Source organism: Phalangium opilio, unplaced genomic scaffold (assembly GCF_054372755.1).
Source record: "Phalangium opilio isolate 3A_F unplaced genomic scaffold, DU_Popi_V2 ptg000352l_1, whole genome shotgun sequence".
Classification (NCBI taxonomy): Eukaryota; Metazoa; Arthropoda; class Arachnida; order Opiliones; family Phalangiidae; genus Phalangium; species Phalangium opilio.
This window is the reverse complement of record NW_028324228.1, coordinates 9,060,572-9,082,360: the sequence shown is the minus strand read 5'-3', so window position 1 is coordinate 9,082,360 and position 21,789 is coordinate 9,060,572. Positions and strand designations below refer to the sequence as shown.

Genomic DNA, 21,789 nt, shown 5'->3' with positions numbered 1-21,789 from the left:
GCTTCCGTTGCGCAATGGTTAACGCCGTCGGCTGTTAACCGAAAGGTTGGTGGTTCGAGCCCATCCGGGAGCGGTGTTGTGAGGTCTTAGATGTAACGTAAAATTCAGAGTTTTTTAAAAATAACTGACGAACATTTAATTTTTGGGCTTCCGTGGCGCAATGGTTAGCGCGTTCGGCTGCTAACCGAAAGGTTGGTGGTTCGAGCCCATCCGGGAGCGGTGTTGTGAAGTCTCAGATGTGACGTAAAAAGTCAAAGTTTTTCCACAATACCTGACGACCATTTCATTTCTGAGCTTCCTTGGCTCCATGGTTAGCGTGTTCGGATGTTAAGCTTAAGGTTGGTGGTTCGAGCCCACCCGGGAGCAGTGTTGTGAAGTCTCAAATGTAACGTAAAAAGCCAAAGTTTTTCCACAATACCTGACGACCATTTAATTTTTGGGCTTCCGCGGCTCAATGGTTAGCGCGTTCGGCTGTTAACTAATAGGTTGGTGGTTCGAGCCATCCCGGGAGCGGAGTTGTGAAATCTCACATGTAACGTAAAAATACAAAGTTTTTCCACAATACCTGACGAACATTTAATCTTTGGGCTTCCGTTGCGCAATGGTTAACGCCGTCGGCTGTTAACCGAAAGGTTGGTGGTTCGAGCCCATCCGGGAGCGGTGTTGTGAGGTCTTAGATGTAACGTAAAATTCAGAGTTTTTTAAAAATATCTGACGAACATTTAATTTTTGGGCTTCCGTGGCGCAATGGTTAGCGCGTTCAGCTGTTATTCAAAAGGTTTGTGGTTCGAGCCCATCCGGGAGCGGTGTTTTGAAGTCTCTGATGTGACGTAAAAAGTCAGAGTTTTTCCACAATACCTGACGACCATTTCATTTCTGAGCTTCCTTGGCTCGAAGGTTAGCGCGTTCGGATGTTAACCAAAAGGTTGGTGGTTCGAGCCCACCCGGCTGCCGTGTTGTGAAGTCTCAAATGTAACGTAAAAAGCCAAAGTTTTTCCACAATACCTGACGACCGTTTAATTTTTGAGCTTCCGTGGCGCAATGGTTAGCGCGTTCGGCTGTTAACCGTAAGGTTGGTGGTTCGAGCCCACCCGGGAGCGGTGTTGTGAGATCTCAAACGTAATGTCAAATGCCAAAGTTTTTCCACAATACCTGACGACCATTTAATTTTTGAGCTTCCGTGGCGCAATGGTTAGCGCGTTCGGCTGTTAAACGAAAGGTTGGTGGTTCGAGCCCACCCGGGAGCGGTGTTGTGAATTTTCACATGTAACGTAAAAATCCAAAGTTTTTCCACAATACCTGACGAACATTTAATCTTTGGGCTTCCGTTGCGCAATGGTTAACGCCGTCGGCTGTTAACCGAAAGGTTGGTGGTTCGAGCCCATCTGGGAGCGGTGTTGTGAGGTCTTAGATGTAACGTAAAATTCAGAGTTTTTTAAAAATAACTGACGAACATTTAATTTTTGGGCTTCCGTGGCGCAATGGTTAGCGCGTTCGGCTGTTAACCGAAAGGTTGGTGGTTCGAGCCCACCCGGGAGCGGTGTTGTGAGATCTCAAACGTAATGTCAAATGCCAAAGTTTTTCCACAATACCTGACGACCATTTAATTTTTGAGCTTCCCTGGCGCAATGGTTAGCGCGTTCGGCTGTTAACCGAAAGGTTGGTGGTTCGAGCCCACCCGGGAGCGGTGTTGTGAAATCTCACATGTAACGTAAAAATCCAAAGTTTTTCCACAATACCTGACGAACATTTAATCTTTGGGCTTCCGTTGCGCAATGGTTAACGCCGTCGGCTGTTAACCGAAAGGTTGGTGGTTCGAGCCCATCCGGGAGCGGTGTTGTGAGGTCTTAGATGTAACGTAAAATTCAGAGTTTTTTAAAAATAACTGACGAACATTTAATTTTTGGGCTTCCGTGGCGCAATGGTTAGCGCGTTCGGCTGCTAACCGAAAGGTTGGTGGTTCGAGCCCATCCGGGAGCGGTGTTGTGAAGTCTCAGATGTGACGTAAAAAGTCAAAGTTTTTCCACAATACCTGACGACCATTTCATTTCTGAGCTTCCTTGGCTCCATGGTTAGCGTGTTCGGATGTTAAGCTTAAGGTTGGTGGTTCGAGCCCACCCGGGAGCAGTGTTGTGAAGTCTCAAATGTAACGTAAAAAGCCAAAGTTTTTCCACAATACCTGACGACCATTTAATTTTTGGGCTTCCGTGGCTCAATGGTTAGCGCGTTCGGCTGTTAACTAATAGGTTGGTGGTTCGAGCCCACCCGGGAGCGGAGTTGTGAAATCTCACAGGTAACGTAAAAATACAAAGTTTTTCCACAATACCTGACGAACATTTAATCTTTGGGCTTCCGTTGCGCAATGGTTAACGCCGTCGGCTGTTAACCGAAAGGTTGGTGGTTCGAGCCCATCCGGGAGCGGTGTTGTGAGGTCTTAGATGTAACGTAAAATTCAGAGTTTTTTAAAAATATCTGACGAACATTTAATTTTTGGGCTTCCGTGGCGCAATGGTTAGCGCGTTCAGCTGTTATTCAAAAGGTTTGTGGTTCGAGCCCATCCGGGAGCGGTGTTTTGAAGTCTCTGATGTGACGTAAAAAGTCAGAGTTTTTCCACAATACCTGACGACCATTTCATTTCTGAGCTTCCTTGGCTCGAAGGTTAGCGCGTTCGGATGTTAACCAAAAGGTTGGTGGTTCGAGCCCACCCGGCTGCCGTGTTGTGAAGTCTCAAATGTAACGTAAAAAGCCAAAGTTTTTCCACAATACCTGACGACCGTTTAATTTTTGAGCTTCCGTGGCGCAATGGTTAGCGCGTTCGGCTGTTAACCGTAAGGTTGGTGGTTCGAGCCCACCCGGGAGCGGTGTTGTGAGATCTCAAACGTAATGTCAAATGCCAAAGTTTTTCCACAATACCTGACGACCATTTAATTTTTGAGCTTCCGTGGCGCAATGGTTAGCGCGTTCGGCTGTTAAACGAAAGGTTGGTGGTTCGAGCCCACCCGGGAGCGGTGTTGTGAATTTTCACATGTAACGTAAAAATCCAAAGTTTTTCCACAATACCTGACGAACATTTAATCTTTGGGCTTCCGTTGCGCAATGGTTAACGCCGTCGGCTGTTAACCGAAAGGTTGGTGGTTCGAGCCAATCTGGGAGCGGTGTTGTGAGGTCTTAGATGTAACGTAAAATTCAGAGTTTTTTAAAAATAACTGACGAACATTTAATTTTTGGGCTTCCGTGGCGCAATGGTTAGCGCGTTCGGCTGTTAACCGAAAGGTTGGTGGTTCGAGCCCATCCGTGAGCGGTGTTGTGAGGTCTCAGATGTGACGTAAAATCAAAGTTTTTCCACAATACCTGACGACCATTTCATTTCTGAGCTTCCTTGGCTCCATGGTTAGCGTGTTCGGATGTTAAGCTTAAGGTTGGTGGTTCGAGCCCACCCGGGAGCAGTGTTATGAAGTCTCAAATGTAACGTAAAAAGCCAAAGTTTTTCCACAATACCTGACGACCATTTAATTTTTGGGCTTCCGTGGCTCAATGGTTAGCGCGTTCGGCTGTTAACTAATAGGTTGGTGGTTCGAGCCCACCCGGGAGCGGAGTTGTGAAATCTCACAGGTAACGTAAAAATCCAAAGTTTTTCCACAATACCTGACGAACATTTAATCTTTGGGCTTCCGTTGCGCAATGGTTAACGCCGTCGGCTGTTAACCGAAAGGTTGGTGGTTCGAGCCCATCCGGGAGCGGTGTTGTGAGGTCTTAGATGTAACGTAAAATTCAGAGTTTTTTAAAAATATCTGACGAACATTTAATTTTTGGGCTTCCGTGGCGCAATGGTTAGCGCGTTCAGCTCTTATTCAAAAGGTTTGTGGTTCGAGTCCATCCGGGAGCGGTGTTTTGAAGTCTCTGATGTGACGTAAAAAGTCAGAGTTTTTCCACAATACCTGACGACCATTTCATTTCTGAGCTTCCTTGGCTCGAAGGTTAGCGCGTTCGGATGTTAACCAAAAGGTTGGTGGTTCGAGCCCACCCGGCTGCCGTGTTGTGAAGTCTCAAATGTAACGTAAAAAGCCAAAGTTTTTCCACAATACCTGACGACCGTTTAATTTTTGGGCTTCCGTGGCGCAATAGTTAGCGCGTTCGGCTGTTAACCGAAAGGTTGGTGGTTCGAGCCCACCCGGGAGCGGTGTTGTGAGATCTCAAACGTAATGTCAAATGCCAAAGTTTTTCCACAATACCTGACGACCATTTAATTTTTGAGCTTCCCTGGTGCAATGGTTAGCGCGTTCGGCTGTTAACCGAAAGGTTGGTGGTTCGAGCCCACCCGGGAGCGGTGTTGTGAAATCTCACATGTAACGTAAAAATCCAAAGTTTTTCCACAATACCTGACGAACATTTAATCTTTGGGCTTCCGTTGCGCAATGGTTAACGCCGTCGGCTGTTAACCGAAAGGTTGGTGGTTCGAGCCCATCCGGGAGCGGTGTTGTGAGGTCTTAGATGTAACGTAAAATTCAGAGTTTTTTAAAAATAACTGACGAACATTTAATTTTTGGGCTTCCGTGGCGCAATGGTTAGCGCGTTCGGCTGCTAACCGAAAGGTTGGTGGTTCGAGCCCATCCGGGAGCGGTGTTGTGAAGTCTCAGATGTGACGTAAAAAGTCAAAGTTTTTCCACAATACCTGACGACCATTTCATTTCTGAGCTTCCTTGGCTCCATGGTTAGCGTGTTCGGATGTTAAGCTTAAGGTTGGTGGTTCGAGCCCACCCGGGAGCAGTGTTGTGAAGTCTCAAATGTAACGTAAAAAGCCAAAGTTTTTCCACAATACCTGACGACCATTTAATTTTTGGGCTTCCGTGGCTCAATGGTTAGCGCGTTCGGCTGTTAACTAATAGGTTGGTGGTTCGAGCCCACCCGGGAGCGGAGTTGTGAAATCTCACAGGTAACGTAAAAATACAAAGTTTTTCCACAATACCTGACGAACATTTAATCTTTGGGCTTCTGTGGCGCAATGGTTAGCGCGTTCGGCTGTTAACCGAAAGGTTGGTGGTTCGAGCCCATCCGGGAGCGGTGTTGTGAGGTCTTAGATGTAACGTAAAATTCAGAGTTTTTTAAAAATACCTGACGAACATTTAATCTTTGGGCTTCTGTGGCGCAATGGTTAGCGCGTTCGGCTGTTAACCGAAAGGTTGGTGGTTTGAGCCCACCCGGGAGCGGTGTTGTGAGCTCTCACATGTAACGTAAAAAGCCAAAGTGTTTCCACAATACCCGACGACCATTTAATTTTTGGGCTTCCGTGGCGCAATGGTTAGCGCGTTCGGCTGTTAACCGAATGGTTGGTGGTTCGAGCCCATCCGTGAGCGGTGTTGTGAGGTCTCAGATGTGACGTAAAAAGTCAAATTTTTCCACAATACCTGACGAACATTTAATCTTTGGGCTTCCGTTGCGCAATGGTTAACGCCGTCGGCTGTTAACCGAAAGGTTGGTGGTTCGAGCCCATCCGGGAGCGGTGTTGTGAGGTCTTAGATGTAACGTAAAATTCAGAGTTTTTTAAAAATAACTGACGAACATTTAATTTTTGGGCTTCCGTGGCGCAATGGTTAGAGCGTTCAGCTGTTAACCGAAAGGATGGTGGTTCGAGCCCACCCGGGAGCGGTGTTGTGAGCTCTCACATGTAACGTAAAAAGCCAAAGTTTTTCCACAATACCTGACGAACATTTAATCTTTTGGGCTTCCGTTGCGCAATGGTTAACGCCGTCGGCTGTTAACCGAAAGGTTGGTGGTTCGAGCCCATCCGGGAGCGGTGTTGTGAGGTCTTAGATGTAACGTAAAATTCAGAGTTTTTTAAAAATACCTGACGAACATTTAATCTTTGGGCTTCTGTGGCGCAATGGTTAGCGCGTTCGGCTGTTAACCGAAAGGTTGGTGGTTCGAGCCCACCCGGGAGCGGTGTTGTGAGCTCTCACATGTAACGTAAAAAGCCAAAGTGTTTCCACAATACCCGACGACCATTTAATTTTTGGGCTTCCGTGGCGCAATGGTTAGCGCGTTCGGCTGTTAACCGAAAGGTTGGTGGTTCGAGCCCACCCGGGAGCGGTGTTGTGAGCTCTCACATGTAACGTAAAAAGCCAAAGTGTTTCCACAATACCCGACGACCATTTAATTTTTGGGCTTCCGTGGCGCAATGGTTAGCGCGTTCGGCTGTTAACCGAAAGGTTGGTGGTTCGAGCCCACCCGGGAGCGGTGTTGTGAGCTCTCACATGTAACGTAAAAAGCCAAAGTGTTTCCACAATACCCGACGACCATTTAATTTTTGGGCTTCCGTGGCGCAATGGTTAGCGCGTTCGGCTGTTAACCGAAAGGTTGGTGGTTCGAGCCCATCCGTGAGCGGTGTTGTGAGGTCTCAGATGTGACGTAAAAAGTCAAATTTTTCCACAATACCTGACGAACATTTAATCTTTGGGCTTCCGTTGCGCAATGGTTAACGCCGTCGGCTGTTAACCGAAAGGTTGGTGGTTCGAGCCCATCCGGGAGCGGTGTTGTGAGGTCTTAGATGTAACGTAAAATTCAGAGTTTTTTAAAAATAACTGACGAACATTTAATTTTTGGGCTTCCGTGGCGCAATGGTTAGAGCGTTCAGCTGTTAACCGAAAGGATGGTGGTTCGAGCCCACCCGGGAGCGGTGTTGTGAGCTCTCACATGTAACGTAAAAAGCCAAAGTTTTTCCACAATACCTGACGAACATTTAATCTTTTGGGCTTCCGTTGCGCAATGGTTAACGCCGTCGGCTGTTAACCGAAAGGTTGGTGGTTCGAGCCCATCCGGGAGCGGTGTTGTGAGGTCTTAGATGTAACGTAAAATTCAGAGTTTTTTAAAAATAACTGACAAACATTCAATTTTTGGGCTTCCGTGGCGCAATGGTTAGAGCGTTCAGCTGTTATTCAAAAGGTTTGTGGTTCGAGCCCATCCGGGAGCGGTGTTGTGAAGTCTCGGATGTGACGTAAAAAGTCAAAGCTTTTCCACAATACCAGACGAACATTTAATCTTTGGGCTTCCGTTGCACAATGGTTAACGCCGTCGGCTGTTAACCGAAAGGTTGGTGGTTCGAGCCCATCCGGGAGCGATGTTGTGAGGTCGTAGATGTAACGTAAAATTCAGAGTTTTTTAAAAATAACTGACGAACATTTAATTTTTGGGCTTCCGTGGCGCAATGGTTAGCGCGTTCGGCTGTTAACCGAAAGGTTGGTGGTTCGAGCCCATCCGGGAGCGGTGTTGTGAGGTCTTAGATGTAACGTAAAATTCAGAGTTTTTTAAAAATACCTGACGAACATTTAATCTTTGGGCTTCTGTGGCGCAATGGTTAGCGCGTTCGGCTGTTAACCGAAAGGTTGGTGGTTCGAGCCCACCCGGGAGCGATGTTGTGAGCTCTCACATGTAACGTAAAAAGCCAAAGTGTTTCCACAATACCCGACGACCATTTAATTTTTGGGCTTCCATGGCGCAATGGTTAGCGCGTTCGGCTGTTAACCGAATGGTTGGTGGTTCGAGCCCATCCGTGAGCGGTGTTGTGAGGTCTCAGATGTGACGTAAAAAGTCAAATTTTTCCACAATACCTGACGAACATTTAATCTTTGGGCTTCCGTTGCGCAATGGTTAACGCCGTCGGCTGTTAACCGAAAGGTTGGTGGTTCGAGCCCATCCGGGAGCGGTGTTGAGAGGTCTTAGATGTAACGTAAAATTCAGAGTTTTTTAAAAATAACTGACGAACATTTAATTTTTGGGCTTCCGTGGCGCAATGGTTAGAGCGTTCAGCTGTTAACCGAAAGGATGGTGGTTCGAGCCCACCCGGGAGCGGTGTTGTGAGCTCTCACATGTAACGTAAAAAGCCAAAGTGTTTCCACAATACCCGACGACCATTTAATTTTTGGGCTTCCGTGGCGCAATGGTTAGCGCGTTCGGCTGTTAACCGAAAGGTTGGTGGTTCGAGCCCACCCGGGAGCGGTGTTGTGAGCTCTCACATGTAACGTAAAAAGCCAAAGTGTTTCCACAATACCCGACGACCATTTAATTTTTGGGCTTCCGTGGCGCAATGGTTAGCGCGTTCGGCTGTTAACCGAAAGGTTGGTGGTTCGAGCCCACCCGGGAGCGGTGTTGTGAGCTCTCACATGTAACGTAAAAAGCCAAAGTGTTTCCACAATACCCGACGACCATTTAATTTTTGGGCTTCCGTGGCGCAATGGTTAGCGCGTTCGGCTGTTAACCGAAAGGTTGGTGGTTCGAGCCCATCCGTGAGCGGTGTTGTGAGGTCTCAGATGTGACGTAAAAAGTCAAACTTTTCCACAATACCTGACGAACATTTAATCTTTGGGCTTCCGTTGCGCAATGGTTAACGCCGTCGGCTGTTAACCGAAAGGTTGGTGGTTCGAGCCCATCCGGGAGCGGTGTTGTGAGGTCTTAGATGTAACGTAAAATTCAGAGTTTTTTAAAAATAACTGACGAACATTTAATTTTTGGGCTTCCGTGGCGCAATGGTTAGAGCGTTCAGCTGTTAACCGAAAGGATGGTGGTTCGAGCCCACCCGGGAGCGGTGTTGTGAGCTCTCACATGTAACGTAAAAAGCCAAAGTGTTTCCACAATACCCGACGACCATTTAATTTTTGGGCTTCCGTGGCGCAATGGTTAGCGCGTTCGGCTGTTAACCGAAAGGTTGGTGGTTCGAGCCCACCCGGGAGCGGTGTTGTGAGCTCTCACATGTAACGTAAAAAGCCAAAGTGTTTCCACAATACCCGACGACCATTTAATTTTTGGGCTTCCGTGGCGCAATGGTTAGCGCGTTCGGCTGTTAACCGAAAGGTTGGTGGTTCGAGCCCACCCGGGAGCGGTGTTGTGAGCTCTCACATGTAACGTAAAAAGCCAAAGTGTTTCCACAATACCCGACGACCATTTAATTTTTGGGCTTCCGTGGCGCAATGGTTAGCGCGTTCGGCTGTTAACCGAAAGGTTGGTGGTTCGAGCCCATCCGTGAGCGGTGTTGTGAGGTCTCAGATGTGACGTAAAAAGTCAAACTTTTCCACAATACCTGACGAACATTTAATCTTTGGGCTTCCGTTGCGCAATGGTTAACGCCGTCGGCTGTTAACCGAAAGGTTGGTGGTTCGAGCCCATCCGGGAGCGGTGTTGTGAGGTCTTAGATGTAACGTAAAATTCAGAGTTTTTTAAAAATAACTGACGAACATTTAATTTTTGGGCTTCCGTGGCGCAATGGTTAGCGCGTTCGGCTGTTAACCGAAAGGTTGGTGGTTCGAGCCCATCCGGGAGCGGTGTTGTGAGTACTTAGATGTAACGTAAAATTCAGAGTTTTTTAAAAATACCTGACGAACATTTAATCTTTGGGCTTCTGTGGCGCAATGGTTAGCGCGTTCGGCTGTTAACCGAAAGGTTGGTGGTTCGAGCCCACCCGGGAGCGGTGTTGTGAGCTCTCACATGTAACGTAAAAAGCCAAAGTGTTTCCACAATACCCGACGACCATTTAATTTTTGGGCTTCCGTGGCGCAATGGTTAGCGCGTTCGGCTGTTAACCGAAAGGTTGGTGGTTCGAGCCCACCCGGGAGCGGTGTTGTGAGCTCTCACATGTAACGTAAAAAGCCAAAGTGTTTCCACAATACCCGACGACCATTTAATTTTTGGGCTTCCGTGGCGCAATGGTTAGCGCGTTCGGCTGTTAACCGAAAGGTTGGTGGTTCGAGCCCACCCGGGAGCGGTGTTGTGAGGTCTTAGATGTAACGTAAAATTCAGAGTTTTTTAAAAATAACTGACGAACATTTAATTTTTGGGCTTCCTTGGCTCCATGGTTAGCGTGTTCGGATGTTAAGCTTAAGGTTGGTGGTTCGAGCCCACCCGGGAGCAGTGTTGTGAAGTCTCAAATGTAACGTAAAAAGCCAAAGTTTTTCCACGATACCTGACGACCATTTAATTTTTGGTTTTCCGTGGCTCAATGGTTAGCGCGTTCGGCTGTTAACTAATAGGTTGGTGGTTCGAGCCCACCCGGGAGCGGAGTTGTGAAATCTCACAGGTAACGTAAAAATCCAAAGTTTTTCCACAATACCTGACGAACATTTAATCTTTGGGCTTCCGTTGCGCAATGGTTAACGCCGTCGGCTGTTAACCGAAAGGTTGGTGGTTCGAGCCCATCCGGGAGCGGTGTTGTGAGGTCTTAGATGTAACGTAAACTTCAGAGTTTTTTAAAAATACCTGACGAACATTTAATCTTTGGGCTTCCGTGGCGCAATGGTTAGCGCGTTCGGCTGTTAACTGAAAGGTTGGTGGTTCGAGACCATCCGGGAGCGGTGTTGTGAGGTCTCAGATGTGACGTAAAAAGTCAAAGTTTTTCCACAATACCTGACGACCATTTAATTTTTGGTTTTCCGTGGCTCAATGGTTAGCGCGTTCGGCTGTTAACTAATAGGTTGGTGGTTCGAGCCCACCCGGGAGCGGAGTTGTGAAATCTCACAGGTAACGTAAAAATCCAAAGTTTTTCCACAATACCTGACGAACATTTAATCTTTGGGCTTCCGTTGCGCAATGGTTAACGCCGTCGGCTGTTAACCGAAAGGTTGGTGGTTCGAGCCCATCCGGGAGCGGTGTTGTGAGGTCTTAGATGTAACGTAAACTTCAGAGTTTTTTAAAAATACCTGACGAACATTTAATCTTTGGGCTTCCGTGGCGCAATGGTTAGCGCGTTCGGCTGTTAACTGAAAGGTTGGTGGTTCGAGACCATCCGGGAGCGGTGTTGTGAGGTCTCAGATGTGACGTAAAAAGTCAAAGTTTTTCCACAATACCTGACGACCATTTAATTTTTGAGCTTCCGTGGCGCAATGGTTAGCGCGTTCGGCTGTTAACCGAAAGGTTGGTGGTTCGAGCCCACCCGGGAGCGGTGTTGTGAGCTCTCACATGTAACGTAAAAAGCCAAAGTGTTTCCACAATACCCGACGACCATTTAATTTTTGGGCTTCCGTGGCGCAATGGTTAGCGCGTTCGGCTGTTAACTGAAAGGTTGGTGGTTCGAGCCCACCCGGGAGCGGTGTTGTGAGCTCTCACATGTAACGTAAAAAGCCAAAGTGTTTCCACAATACCCGACGACCATTTAATTTTTGGGCTTCCGTGGCGCAATGGTTAGCGCGTTCGGCTGTTAACCGAAAGGTTGGTGGTTCGAGCCCACCCGGGAGCGGTGTTGTGAGGTCTAAGTTGTAACGTAAAATTCAGAGTTTTTTAAAAATACCTGACGAACATTTAATCTTTGGGCTTCTGTGGCGCAATGGTTAGCGCGTTCGGCTGTTAACCGAAAGGTTGGTGGTTCGAGCCCACCCGGGAGCGGTGTTGTGAGCTCTCACATGTAACGTAAAAAGCCAAAGTGTTTCCACAATACCCGACGACCATTTAATTTTTGGGCTTCCGTGGCGCAATGGTTAGCGCGTTCGGCTGTTAACCGAAAGGTTGGTGGTTCGAGCCCACCCGGGAGCGGTGTTGTGAGCTCTCACATGTAACGTAAAAAGCCAAAGTGTTTCCACAATACCCGACGACCATTTAATTTTTGGGCTTCCGTGGCGCAATGGTTAGCGCGTTCGGCTGTTAACCGAAAGGTTGGTGGTTCGAGCCCACCCGGGAGCGGTGTTGTGAGGTCTTAGATGTAACGTAAAATTCGGAGTTTTTTAAAAATAACTGACGAACATTTAATTTTTGGGCTTCCTTGGCTCCATGGTTAGCGTGTTCGGATGTTAAGCTTAAGGTTGGTGGTTCGAGCCCACCCGGGAGCAGTGTTGTGAAGTCTCAAATGTAACGTAAAAAGCCAAAGTTTTTCCACAATACCTGACGACCATTTAATTTTTGGTTTTCCGTGGCTCAATGGTTAGCGCGTTCGGCTGTTAACTAATAGGTTGGTGGTTCGAGCCCACCCGGGAGCGGAGTTGTGAAATCTCACAGGTAACGTAAAAATCCAAAGTTTTTCCACAATACCTGACGAACATTTAATCTTTGGGCTTCCGTTGCGCAATGGTTAACGCCGTCGGCTGTTAACCGAAAGGTTGGTGGTTCGAGCCCATCCGGGAGCGGTGTTGTGAGGTCTTAGATGTAACGTAAACTTCAGAGTTTTTTAAAAATACCTGACGAACATTTAATCTTTGGGCTTCCGTGGCGCAATGGTTAGCGCGTTCGGCTGTTAACTGAAAGGTTGGTGGTTCGAGACCATCCGGGAGCGGTGTTGTGAGGTCTCAGATGTGACGTAAAAAGTCAAAGTTTTTCCACAATACCTGACGACCATTTAATTTTTGAGCTTCCGTGGCGCAATGGTTAGCGCGTTCGGCTGTTAACCGAAAGGTTGGTGGTTCGAGCCCACCCGGGAGCGGTGTTGTGAGCTCTCACATGTAACGTAAAAAGCCAAAGTGTTTCCACAATACCCGACGACCATTTAATTTTTGGGCTTCCGTGGCGCAATGGTTAGCGCGTTCGGCTGTTAACCGAAAGGTTGGTGGTTCGAGCCCAACCGGGAGCGGTGTTGTGAGGTCTTAGATGTAACGTAAAATTCAGAGTTTTTTAAAAATAACTGACGAACATTTAATTTTTGGGCTTCCTTGGCTCCATGGTTAGTGTGTTCGGATGTTAAGCTTAAGGTTGGTGGTTCGAGCCCACCCGGGAGCAGTGTTGTGAAGTCTCAAATGTAACGTAAAAAGCCAAAGTTTTTCCACAATACCTGACGACCATTAAATTTTTGGTTTTCCGTGGCTCAATGTTTAGCGCGTTCGGCTGTTAACTAATAGGTTGGTGGTTCGAGCCCACCCGGGAGCGGAGTTGTGAAATCTCACAGGTAACGTAAAAATCCAAAGTTTTTCCACAATACCTGACGAACATTTAATCTTTGGGCTTCCGTTGCGCAATGGTTAACGCCGTCGGCTGTTAACCGAAAGGTTGGTGGTTCGAGCCCATCCGGGAGCGGTGTTGTGAGGTCTTAGATGTAACGTAAACTTCAGAGTTTTTTAAAAATACCTGACGAACATTTAATCTTTGGGCTTCCGTGGCGCAATGGTTAGCGCGTTCGGCTGTTAACTGAAAGGTTGGTGGTTCGAGACCATCCGGGAGCGGTGTTGTGAGGTCTCAGATGTGACGTAAAAAGTCAAAGTTTTTCCACAATACCTGACGACCATTTAATTTTTGAGCTTCCGTGGCGCAATGGTTAGCGCGTTCGGCTGTTAACCGAAAGGTTGGTGGTTCGAGCCCACCCGGGAGCGGTGTTGTGAGCTCTCACATGTAACGTAAAAAGCCAAAGTGTTTCCACAATACCCGACGACCATTTAATTTTTGGGCTTCCGTGGCGCAATGGTTAGCGCGTTCGGCTGTTAACCGAAAGGTTGGTGGTTCGAGCCCACCCGGGAGCGGTGTTGTGAGCTCTCACATGTAACGTAAAAAGCCAAAGTGTTTGCACAATGCCCGACGACCATTTAATTTTTGGGCTTCCGTGGCGCAATGGTTAGCGCGTTCGGCTGTTAACCGAAAGGTTGGTGGTTCGAGCCCACCCGGGAGCGGTGTTGTGAAATCTCACATGTAACGTAAAAATCCAAAGTTTTTCCACAATACCTGACGAACATTTAATCTTTGGGCTTCCGTTGCGCAATGGTTAACGCCGTCGGCTGTTAACCGAAAGGTTGGTGGTTCGAGCCCATCCGGGAGCGGTGTTGTGAGGTCTTAGATGTAACGTAAAATTCAGAGTTTTTTAAAAATAACTGACGAACATTTAATTTTTGGGCTTCCGTGGCGCAATGGATAGCGCGTTCGGCTGTTAACCGAAAGGTTGGTGGTTCGAGCCCATCCGGGAGCGGTGTTGTGAGGTCTTAGATGTAACGTAAAATTCAGAGTTTTTTAAAAATACCTGACGAACATTTAATCTTTGGGCTTCTGTGGCGCAATGGTTAGCGCGTTCGGCTGTTAACCGAAAGGTTGGTGGTTCGAGCCCACCCGGGAGCGGTGTTGTGAGCTCTCACATGTAACGTAAAAAGCCAAAGTGTTTCCACAATACCCGACGACCATTTAATTTTTGGGCTTCTGTGGCGCAATGGTTAGCGCGTTCGGCTGTTAACCGAAAGGTTGGTGGTTCGAGCCCACCCGGGAGCGGTGTTGTGAGCTCTCACATGTAACGTAAAAAGCCAAAGTGTTTCCACAATACCCGACGACCATTTAATTTTTGGGCTTCCGTGGCGCAATGGTTAGCGCGTTCGGCCTTTAACCGAAAGGTTGGTGGTTCGAGCCCATCCGTGAGCGGTGTTGTGAGGTCTCAGATGTGACGTAAAAAGTCAAAGTTTTTCCACTATACCTGACGAACATTTAATCTTTGGGCTTCCGTTGCGCAATGGTTAACGCCGTCGGCTGTTAACCGAAAGGTTGGTGGTTCGAGCCCATCCGGGAGCGGTGTTGTGAGGTCTTAGATGTAACGTAAAATTCAGAGTTTTTTAAAAATAACTGACGAACATTTAATTTTTGGGCTTTCGTGGCGCAATGGTTAGAGCGTTCAGCTGTTATTCGAAAGGTTGGTGGTTCGAGCCCACCCGGGAGCGGTGTTTTGAAGTCTCGGATGTGACGTAAAAAGTCAGAGTTTTTCCACAATACCTGACGACCATTTCATTTCTGAGCTTCCTTGGCTCGAAGGTTAGCGCGTTCGGATGTTAACCAAAAGGTTGATGGTCCGAGCCCACCCGGCTGCCGTGTTGTGAAGTCTCAAATGTAACGTAAAAAGCCAAAGTTTTTCCACAATACCTGACGAACATTTAATCTTTGAGCTTCCGTGGCGCAATGGTTAGCGCGTTCGGCTGTTAACCGAAAGGTTCGTGGTTCGAGCCCATCCGGGAGCGGTGTTGTGAGGTCTCAGATGTGACGTAAAAAGTCAAAGTTTTTCCACAATACCTGACGAACATTTAATTTTTGGGCTTCCGTGGCGCAATGGTTAGCGCGTTCGGCTGTTAACCGAAAGGTTGGTGGTTCGAGCCCAGCCGGGAGCGGTGTTGTGAGATCTCACATGTAACGTAAAAATCCAAAGTTTTTCCACAATACCTGACGAACATTTAATCTTTGGGCTTCCGTTGCGCAATGGTTAACGCCGTCGGCTGTTAACCGAAAGGTTGGTGGTTCGAGCCCATCCGGGAGCGGTGTTGTGAGGTCATAGATGTAACGTAAAATTCAGAGTTTTTTAAAAATATCTGACGAACATTTAATTTTTGGGTTTCCTTGGCGCAATGGTTAGCGCATTCAGCTGTTATTCAAAAGGTTTGTGGTTCGAGCCCATCCGGGAGCGGTGTTTTGAAGTCTCGGATGTGACGTAAAAAGTCAGAGTTTTTCCACAATACCTGACGACCATTTCATTTCTGAGCTTCCTTGGCTCGAAGGTTAGCGCGTTCGGATGTTAACCAAAAGGTTGGTGGTTCGACCCCACCCGGCTGCCGTGTTGTGAAGTCTCAAATGTAACGTAAAAAGCCAAAGTTTTTCCACAATACCTGACGAACATTTACTCTTTGGGCTTCCGTGGCGCAATGGTTAGCGCGTTCGGCTGTTAACCGAAAGGTTGGTGTATCGAGCCCACCCGGGAGCGGTGTTGTGAAATCTCACATGTAACGTAAAAATCCAAAGTTTTTCCACAATACCTGACGAACATTTTATCTTTGGGCTTCCGTTGCGCAATGGTTAACGCCGTCGGCTGTTAACCGAAAGGTTGGTGGTTCGAGCCCATCCGGGAGCGGTGTTGTGAGGTCTTAGATGTAACGTAAAATTCAGAGTTTTTTAAAAGTAACTGACGAACATTTAATTTTTAGCTTCCGTGGCGCAATGGTTAGCGCGTTCGGCTGTTAACCGAAAGGTTGGTGGTTCGAGCCCATCCGGGAGCGGTGTTGTGAGGTCTTAGATGTAACGTAAAATTCAGAGTTTTTTAAAAATACCTGACGAACATTTAATCTTTGGGCTTCTGTGGCGCAATGGTTAGCGCGTTCGGCTGTTAACAGAAAGGTTGGTGGTTCGAGCAGACCCGGGAGCGGTGTTGTGAAGTCTCAAATGTAACGTAAAAAGCCAAGGTTTTTCCACAATACCTGACGAACATTTAATCTTTGGGCTTCCGTGGCGCAATGGTTAGCGCGTTCGGCTGTTAACCGAAAGGTTGGTGGTTCGAGCCCACCCAGGAGCCGTGTTGTGAAGTCTCAAATGTAACGTAAAAAGCCAAGGTTTTTCCACAATACCTGACGAACATTTAATCTTTGGGCTTCCGTGGCGCAATGGTTAGCGCGTTCGGCTGTTAACCGAAAGGTTGGTGGTTCGAGCCCACCCAGGAGCCGTGTTGTGAAGTCTCAAATGTAACGTAAAAAGCCAAGGTTTTTCCACAATACCTGACGAACATTTAATCTTTGGGCTTCCGTGGCGCAATGGTTAGCGCGTTCGGCTGTTAACCGAAAGGTTGGCGGTTCGAGCCCACCCGGGAGCGGTGTTGTGAGCTCTCACATGTAACGTAAAAAGCCAAAGTGTTTCCACAATACCCGACGACTATTTAATTTTTGGGCTTCCGTGGCGCAATGGTTAGCGCGTTCGGCTGTTAACCGAAAGGTTGGTGGTTCGAGCCCATCCGTGAGCGGTGTTGTGAGGTCTTAGATGTAACGTAAAATTCAGAGTTTTTTAAAAATAACTGACGAACATTTAATTTTTGGGCTTCCGTGGCGCAATGGTTAGAGCGTTCAGCTGTTATTCAAAAGGTTTGTGGTTCGAGCCCATCCGGGAGCGGTGTTGTGAAGTCTCAGATGTGACGTAAAAAGTCAAAGTTTTTCCACAATACCTGACGAACATTTAATCTTTGGGCTTCCGTGGCGCAATGGTTAGCGCGTTCGGCTGTTAACCGAAAGGTTGGTGGTTCGAGCCCACCCGGGATCGGTGTTGTGAGATCTCACATGTAACGTAAAAATCCAAAGTTTTTCCACAATACCTGACGAGCATTTAATCTTTGGGCTTCCGTTGCGCAATGGTCAACGCCGTCGGCTGTTAACCGAAAGGTTGGTGGTTCGAGCCCATCCGGGAGGGGTGTTGTGAGGTCTTAGATGTAACGTAAAATTCAGAGTTTTTTAAAAATATCTGACGAACATTTAATTTTTGGGCTTCCGTGGCGCAATGGTTAGCGCGTTCAGCTGTTATTCAAAAGGTTTGTGGTTCGAGCCCATCCGGGAGTGGTGTTTTGAAGTCTCACATGTAACGTAAAGAGCCAAAGTGTTTCCACAATACCCGACGACCATTTAATTTTTGGGCTTCCGTGGCGCAATGGTTAGCGCGTTCGGCTGTTAAAGGGTATGGGAATTTACAATTTCATATCATATTTTAGCACGAAAGTGGTATTATATTACACCTTCAAGTCTCTACTTTCAAAATATAAAGTTTTTAATATAATTGAACCAAAGTTTCTATTTTTAAAATCCATTGGAAAATCACGAAAACTCAGCTTCGATATATAAATCATTTTGTCTTGTCAGCTTGTTCGGTTGGTTTATGACATCACACGGGCAAACCTATACGAGCGAGCGCGAGCGCTACCCGTCTCGTGCTCTGTCTATGCTTTGATAGCGGAGAGAGTGGCACCATCTCGCGTGCGTGACGTCAAAAACAAGAAAACGTAGCCTTTCTTAAAAACTTTTAAAAAGTGGATTTTATATAATTTCATATGAAGCATTTTCAAACGCATATTGCCAAATAACTAGAAATCGGAGAATTAAACGCTTGATATTTTTGAATTCACAGTAATTAATTCTATCTTTTGCTATATAAATCAGAGGTTTTTCAAACGAAGCTTCTCATACCCTTTAACCGAAAGGTTGGTGGTTCGAGCCCACCCAGGAGCCGTGTTGTGAAGTCTCAAATGTAACGTAAAAAGCCAAGGTTTTTCCACAATACCTGACGAACATTTAATCTTTGGGCTTCCGTGGCGCAATGGTTAGCGCGTTCGGCTGTTAACCGAAAGGTTGGTGTTTCGAGCCCACCCGGGAGCGATGTTGTGAGCTCTCACATGTAACGTAAAAAGCCAAAGTGTTTCCACAATACCCGACGAACATTTAATCTTTGGGCTTCCGTGGCGCAATGGTTAGCGCGTTCGGCTGTTAACCGAAAGGTTGGTGGTTCGAGCCCACCCGGGAGCGGTGTTGTGAGATCTCACATGTAACGTAAAAATCCAAAGTTTTTCCACAATACCTGACGAGCATTTAATCTTTGGGCTTCCGTTGCGCAATGGTTAACGCCGTCGGCTGTTAACCGAAAGGTTGGTGGTTCGAGCCCATCCGGGAGCGGTGTTGTGAGGTCGTAGATGTAACGTAAAATTCAGAGTTTTATAAAAATATCTGACGAAAATTTAATTTTTGGGCTTCCGTGGCGCAATGGTTAGCGCGTTCAGCTGTTATTCAAAAGGTTTGTGGTTCGAGCCCATCCGGGAGCGATGTTTTGAAGTCTCGGATGTGACGTAAAAAGTCAGAGTTTTTCCACAATACCTGACGACCATTTAATCTTTGGGCTTCCGTGGCGCAATGGTTAGCGCGTTCGGCTGTTAACCGAAAGGTTGGTGGTTCGAGCCCACCCGGGATCGGTGTTGTGAGATCTCACATGTAACGTAAAAATCCAAAGTTTTTCCACAATACCTGACGAGCATTTAATCTTTGGGCTTCCGTTGCGCAATGGTCAACGCCGTCGGCTTTTAACCGAAAGGTTGGTGGTTCGAGCCCATCCGGGAGGGGTGTTGTGAGGTCTTAGATGTAACGTAAAATTCAGAGTTTTTTAAAAATATCTGACGAACATTTAATTTTTGGGCTTCCGTGGCGCAATGGTTAGCGCGTTCAGCTGTTATTCAAAAGGTTTGTGGTTCGAGCCCATCCGGGAGTGGTGTTTTGAAGTCTCACATGTAACGTAAAGAGCCAAAGTGTTTCCACAATACCCGACGACCATTTAATTTTTGGGCTTCCGTGGCGCAATGGTTAGCGCGTTCGGCTGTTAAAGGGTATGGGAATTTACAATTTCATATCATATTTTAGCACGAAAGTGGTATTATATTACACCTTCAAGTCTCTACTTTCAAAATATAAAGTTTTTAATATAATTGAACCAAAGTTTCTATTTTTAAAATCCATTGGAAAATCACGAAAACTCAGCTTCGATATATAAATCATTTTGTCTTGTCAGCTTGTTCGGTTGGTTTATGACATCACACGGGCAAACCTATACGAGCGAGCGCGAGCGCTACCCGTCTCGTGCTCTGTCTATGCTTTGATAGCGGAGAGAGTGGCACCATCTCGCGTGCGTGACGTCAAAAACAAGAAAACGTAGCCTTTCTTAAAAACTTTTAAAAAGTGGATTTTAAATAATTTCATATGAAGCATTTTCAAACGCATATTGCCAAATAACTAGAAATCGGAGAATTAAACGCTTGATATTTTTGAATTCACAGTAATTAATTCTATCTTTTGCTATATAAATCAGAGGTTTTTCAAACGAAGCTTCTCATACCCTTTAACCGAAAGGTTGGTGGTTCGAGCCCACCCAGGAGCCGTGTTGTGAAGTCTCAAATGTAACGTAAAAAGCCAAGGTTTTTCCACAATACCTGACGAACATTTAATCTTTGGGCTTCCGTGGCGCAATGGTTAGCGCGTTCGGCTGTTAACCGAAAGGTTGGTGTTTCGAGCCCACCCGGGAGCGATGTTGTGAGCTCTCACATGTAACGTAAAAAGCCAAAGTGTTTCCACAATACCCGACGAACATTTAATCTTTGGGCTTCCGTGGCGCAATGGTTAGCGCGTTCGGCTGTTAACCGAAAGGTTGGTGGTTCGAGCCCACCCGGGAGCGGTGTTGTGAGATCTCACATGTAACGTAAAAATCCAAAGTTTTTCCACAATACCTGACGAGCATTTAATCTTTGGGCTTCCGTTGCGCAATGGTTAACGCCGTCGGCTGTTAACCGAAAGGTTGGTGGTTCGAGCCCATCCGGGAGCGGTGTTGTGAGGTCGTAGATGTAACGTAAAATTCAGAGTTTTATAAAAATATCTGACGAAAATTTAATTTTTGGGCTTCCGTGGCGCAATGGTTAGCGCGTTCAGCTGTTATTCAAAAGGTTTGTGGTTCGAGCCCATCCGGGAGCGATGTTTTGAAGTCTCGGATGTGACGTAAAAAGTCAGAGTTTTTCCACAATACCTGACGACCATTTAATCTTTGGGCTTCCGTGGCGCAATGGTTAGCGCGTTCGGCTGTTAACCGAAAGGTTGGTGGTTCGAGCCCACCCGGGATCGGTGTTGTGAGATCTCACATGTAACGTAAAAATCCAAAGTTTTTCCACAATACCTGACGAGCATTTAATCTTTGGGCTTCCGTTGCGCAATGGTCAACGCCGTCGGCTGTTAACCGAAAGGTTGGTGGTTCGAGCCCATCCGGGAGGGGTGTTGTGAGGTCTTAGATGTAACGTAAAATTCAGAGTTTTTTAAAAATATCTGACGAACATTTAATTTTTGGGCTTCCGTGGCGCAATGGTTAGCGCGTTCAGCTGTTATTCAAAAGGTTTGTGGTTCGAGCCCATCCGGGAGTGGTGTTTTGAAGTCTCACATGTAACGTAAAGAGCCAAAGTGTTTCCACAATACCCGACGACCATTTAATTTTTGGGCTTCCGTGGCGCAATGGTTAGCGCGTTCGGCTGTTAAAGGGTATGGGAATTTACAATTTCATATCATATTTTAGCACGAAAGTGGTATTATATTACACCTTCAAGTCTCTACTTTCAAAATATAAAGTTTTTAATATAATTGAACCAAAGTTTCTATTTTTAAAATCCATTGGAAAATCACGAAAACTCAGCTTCGATATATAAATCATTTTGTCTTGTCAGCTTGTTCGGTTGGTTTATGACATCACACGGGCAAACCTATACGAGCGAGCGCGAGCGCTACCCGTCTCGTGCTCTGTCTATGCTTTGATAGCGGAGAGAGTGGCACCATCTCGCGTGCGTGACGTCAAAAACAAGAAAACGTAGCCTTTCTTAAAAACTTTTAAAAAGTGGATTTTAAATAATTTCATATGAAGCATTTTCAAACGCATATTGCCAAATAACTAGAAATCGGAGAATTAAACGCTTGATATTTTTGAATTCACAGTAATTAATTCTATCTTTTGCTATATAAATCAGAGGTTTTTCAAACGAAGCTTCTCATACCCTTTAACCGAAAGGTTGGTGGTTCGAGCCCACCCAGGAGCCGTGTTGTGAAGTCTCAAATGTAACGTAAAAAGCCAAGGTTTTTCCACAATACCTGACGAACATTTAATCTTTGGGCTTCCGTGGCGCAATGGTTAGCGCGTTCGGCTGTTAACCGAAAGGTTGGTGTTTCGAGCCCACCCGGGAGCGATGTTGTGAGCTCTCACATGTAACGTAAAAAGCCAAAGTGTTTCCACAATACCCGACGAACATTTAATCTTTGGGCTTCCGTGGCGCAATGGTTAGCGCGTTCGGCTGTTAACCGAAAGGTTGGTGGTTCGAGCCCACCCGGGAGCGGTGTTGTGAGATCTCACATGTAACGTAAAAATCCAAAGTTTTTCCACAATACCTGACGAGCATTTAATCTTTGGGCTTCCGTTGCGCAATGGTTAACGCCGTCGGCTGTTAACCGAAAGGTTGGTGGTTCGAGCCCATCCGGGAGCGGTGTTGTGAGGTCGTAGATGTAACGTAAAATTCAGAGTTTTATAAAAATATCTGACGAAAATTTAATTTTTGGG

The 21,789-nt window shown here is 46.6% G+C and overlaps 23 non-coding genes across 23 annotated transcripts; all 23 read left to right on the top strand.

Moving 5' to 3' along the window:
- The first annotated feature begins 146 nt into the window (after positions 1 to 146).
- Positions 147 to 219, top strand: TRNAS-GCU (transfer RNA serine (anticodon GCU)). The gene has a single exon. It is a non-coding gene; the product is annotated as a tRNA-Ser (tRNA).
- A 1,248-nt stretch (positions 220 to 1,467) lies between these two features.
- TRNAN-GUU (transfer RNA asparagine (anticodon GUU)) lies at positions 1,468 to 1,540 on the top strand. Its single transcript has one exon. It is a non-coding gene; the product is annotated as a tRNA-Asn (tRNA).
- Positions 1,541 to 1,907: 367 nt separating this feature from the next.
- TRNAS-GCU (transfer RNA serine (anticodon GCU)) lies at positions 1,908 to 1,980 on the top strand. The gene has a single exon. It is a non-coding gene; the product is annotated as a tRNA-Ser (tRNA).
- A 2,567-nt stretch (positions 1,981 to 4,547) lies between these two features.
- TRNAS-GCU (transfer RNA serine (anticodon GCU)) lies at positions 4,548 to 4,620 on the top strand. Its single transcript has one exon. It is a non-coding gene; the product is annotated as a tRNA-Ser (tRNA).
- Positions 4,621 to 6,014: 1,394 nt separating this feature from the next.
- Positions 6,015 to 6,087, top strand: TRNAN-GUU (transfer RNA asparagine (anticodon GUU)). The gene has a single exon. It is a non-coding gene; the product is annotated as a tRNA-Asn (tRNA).
- Positions 6,088 to 6,161: 74 nt separating this feature from the next.
- On the top strand, positions 6,162 to 6,234 carry TRNAN-GUU (transfer RNA asparagine (anticodon GUU)). Its single transcript has one exon. It is a non-coding gene; the product is annotated as a tRNA-Asn (tRNA).
- A 1,685-nt stretch (positions 6,235 to 7,919) lies between these two features.
- TRNAN-GUU (transfer RNA asparagine (anticodon GUU)) lies at positions 7,920 to 7,992 on the top strand. Its single transcript has one exon. It is a non-coding gene; the product is annotated as a tRNA-Asn (tRNA).
- Positions 7,993 to 8,066: 74 nt separating this feature from the next.
- Positions 8,067 to 8,139, top strand: TRNAN-GUU (transfer RNA asparagine (anticodon GUU)). The gene has a single exon. It is a non-coding gene; the product is annotated as a tRNA-Asn (tRNA).
- Positions 8,140 to 8,652: 513 nt separating this feature from the next.
- Positions 8,653 to 8,725, top strand: TRNAN-GUU (transfer RNA asparagine (anticodon GUU)). Its single transcript has one exon. It is a non-coding gene; the product is annotated as a tRNA-Asn (tRNA).
- Positions 8,726 to 8,799: 74 nt separating this feature from the next.
- Positions 8,800 to 8,872, top strand: TRNAN-GUU (transfer RNA asparagine (anticodon GUU)). The gene has a single exon. It is a non-coding gene; the product is annotated as a tRNA-Asn (tRNA).
- Positions 8,873 to 9,531: 659 nt separating this feature from the next.
- On the top strand, positions 9,532 to 9,604 carry TRNAN-GUU (transfer RNA asparagine (anticodon GUU)). The gene has a single exon. It is a non-coding gene; the product is annotated as a tRNA-Asn (tRNA).
- A 74-nt stretch (positions 9,605 to 9,678) lies between these two features.
- TRNAN-GUU (transfer RNA asparagine (anticodon GUU)) lies at positions 9,679 to 9,751 on the top strand. The gene has a single exon. It is a non-coding gene; the product is annotated as a tRNA-Asn (tRNA).
- Positions 9,752 to 10,851: 1,100 nt separating this feature from the next.
- TRNAN-GUU (transfer RNA asparagine (anticodon GUU)) lies at positions 10,852 to 10,924 on the top strand. The gene has a single exon. It is a non-coding gene; the product is annotated as a tRNA-Asn (tRNA).
- Positions 10,925 to 11,145: 221 nt separating this feature from the next.
- TRNAN-GUU (transfer RNA asparagine (anticodon GUU)) lies at positions 11,146 to 11,218 on the top strand. The gene has a single exon. It is a non-coding gene; the product is annotated as a tRNA-Asn (tRNA).
- A 220-nt stretch (positions 11,219 to 11,438) lies between these two features.
- On the top strand, positions 11,439 to 11,511 carry TRNAN-GUU (transfer RNA asparagine (anticodon GUU)). The gene has a single exon. It is a non-coding gene; the product is annotated as a tRNA-Asn (tRNA).
- A 74-nt stretch (positions 11,512 to 11,585) lies between these two features.
- On the top strand, positions 11,586 to 11,658 carry TRNAN-GUU (transfer RNA asparagine (anticodon GUU)). The gene has a single exon. It is a non-coding gene; the product is annotated as a tRNA-Asn (tRNA).
- A 660-nt stretch (positions 11,659 to 12,318) lies between these two features.
- TRNAN-GUU (transfer RNA asparagine (anticodon GUU)) lies at positions 12,319 to 12,391 on the top strand. The gene has a single exon. It is a non-coding gene; the product is annotated as a tRNA-Asn (tRNA).
- Positions 12,392 to 13,198: 807 nt separating this feature from the next.
- TRNAN-GUU (transfer RNA asparagine (anticodon GUU)) lies at positions 13,199 to 13,271 on the top strand. The gene has a single exon. It is a non-coding gene; the product is annotated as a tRNA-Asn (tRNA).
- Positions 13,272 to 13,345: 74 nt separating this feature from the next.
- Positions 13,346 to 13,418, top strand: TRNAN-GUU (transfer RNA asparagine (anticodon GUU)). The gene has a single exon. It is a non-coding gene; the product is annotated as a tRNA-Asn (tRNA).
- A 74-nt stretch (positions 13,419 to 13,492) lies between these two features.
- TRNAN-GUU (transfer RNA asparagine (anticodon GUU)) lies at positions 13,493 to 13,565 on the top strand. The gene has a single exon. It is a non-coding gene; the product is annotated as a tRNA-Asn (tRNA).
- Positions 13,566 to 18,115: 4,550 nt separating this feature from the next.
- On the top strand, positions 18,116 to 18,188 carry TRNAN-GUU (transfer RNA asparagine (anticodon GUU)). Its single transcript has one exon. It is a non-coding gene; the product is annotated as a tRNA-Asn (tRNA).
- Positions 18,189 to 19,805: 1,617 nt separating this feature from the next.
- Positions 19,806 to 19,878, top strand: TRNAN-GUU (transfer RNA asparagine (anticodon GUU)). The gene has a single exon. It is a non-coding gene; the product is annotated as a tRNA-Asn (tRNA).
- Positions 19,879 to 21,495: 1,617 nt separating this feature from the next.
- On the top strand, positions 21,496 to 21,568 carry TRNAN-GUU (transfer RNA asparagine (anticodon GUU)). The gene has a single exon. It is a non-coding gene; the product is annotated as a tRNA-Asn (tRNA).
- The last annotated feature ends 221 nt before the right edge of the window (positions 21,569 to 21,789 follow it).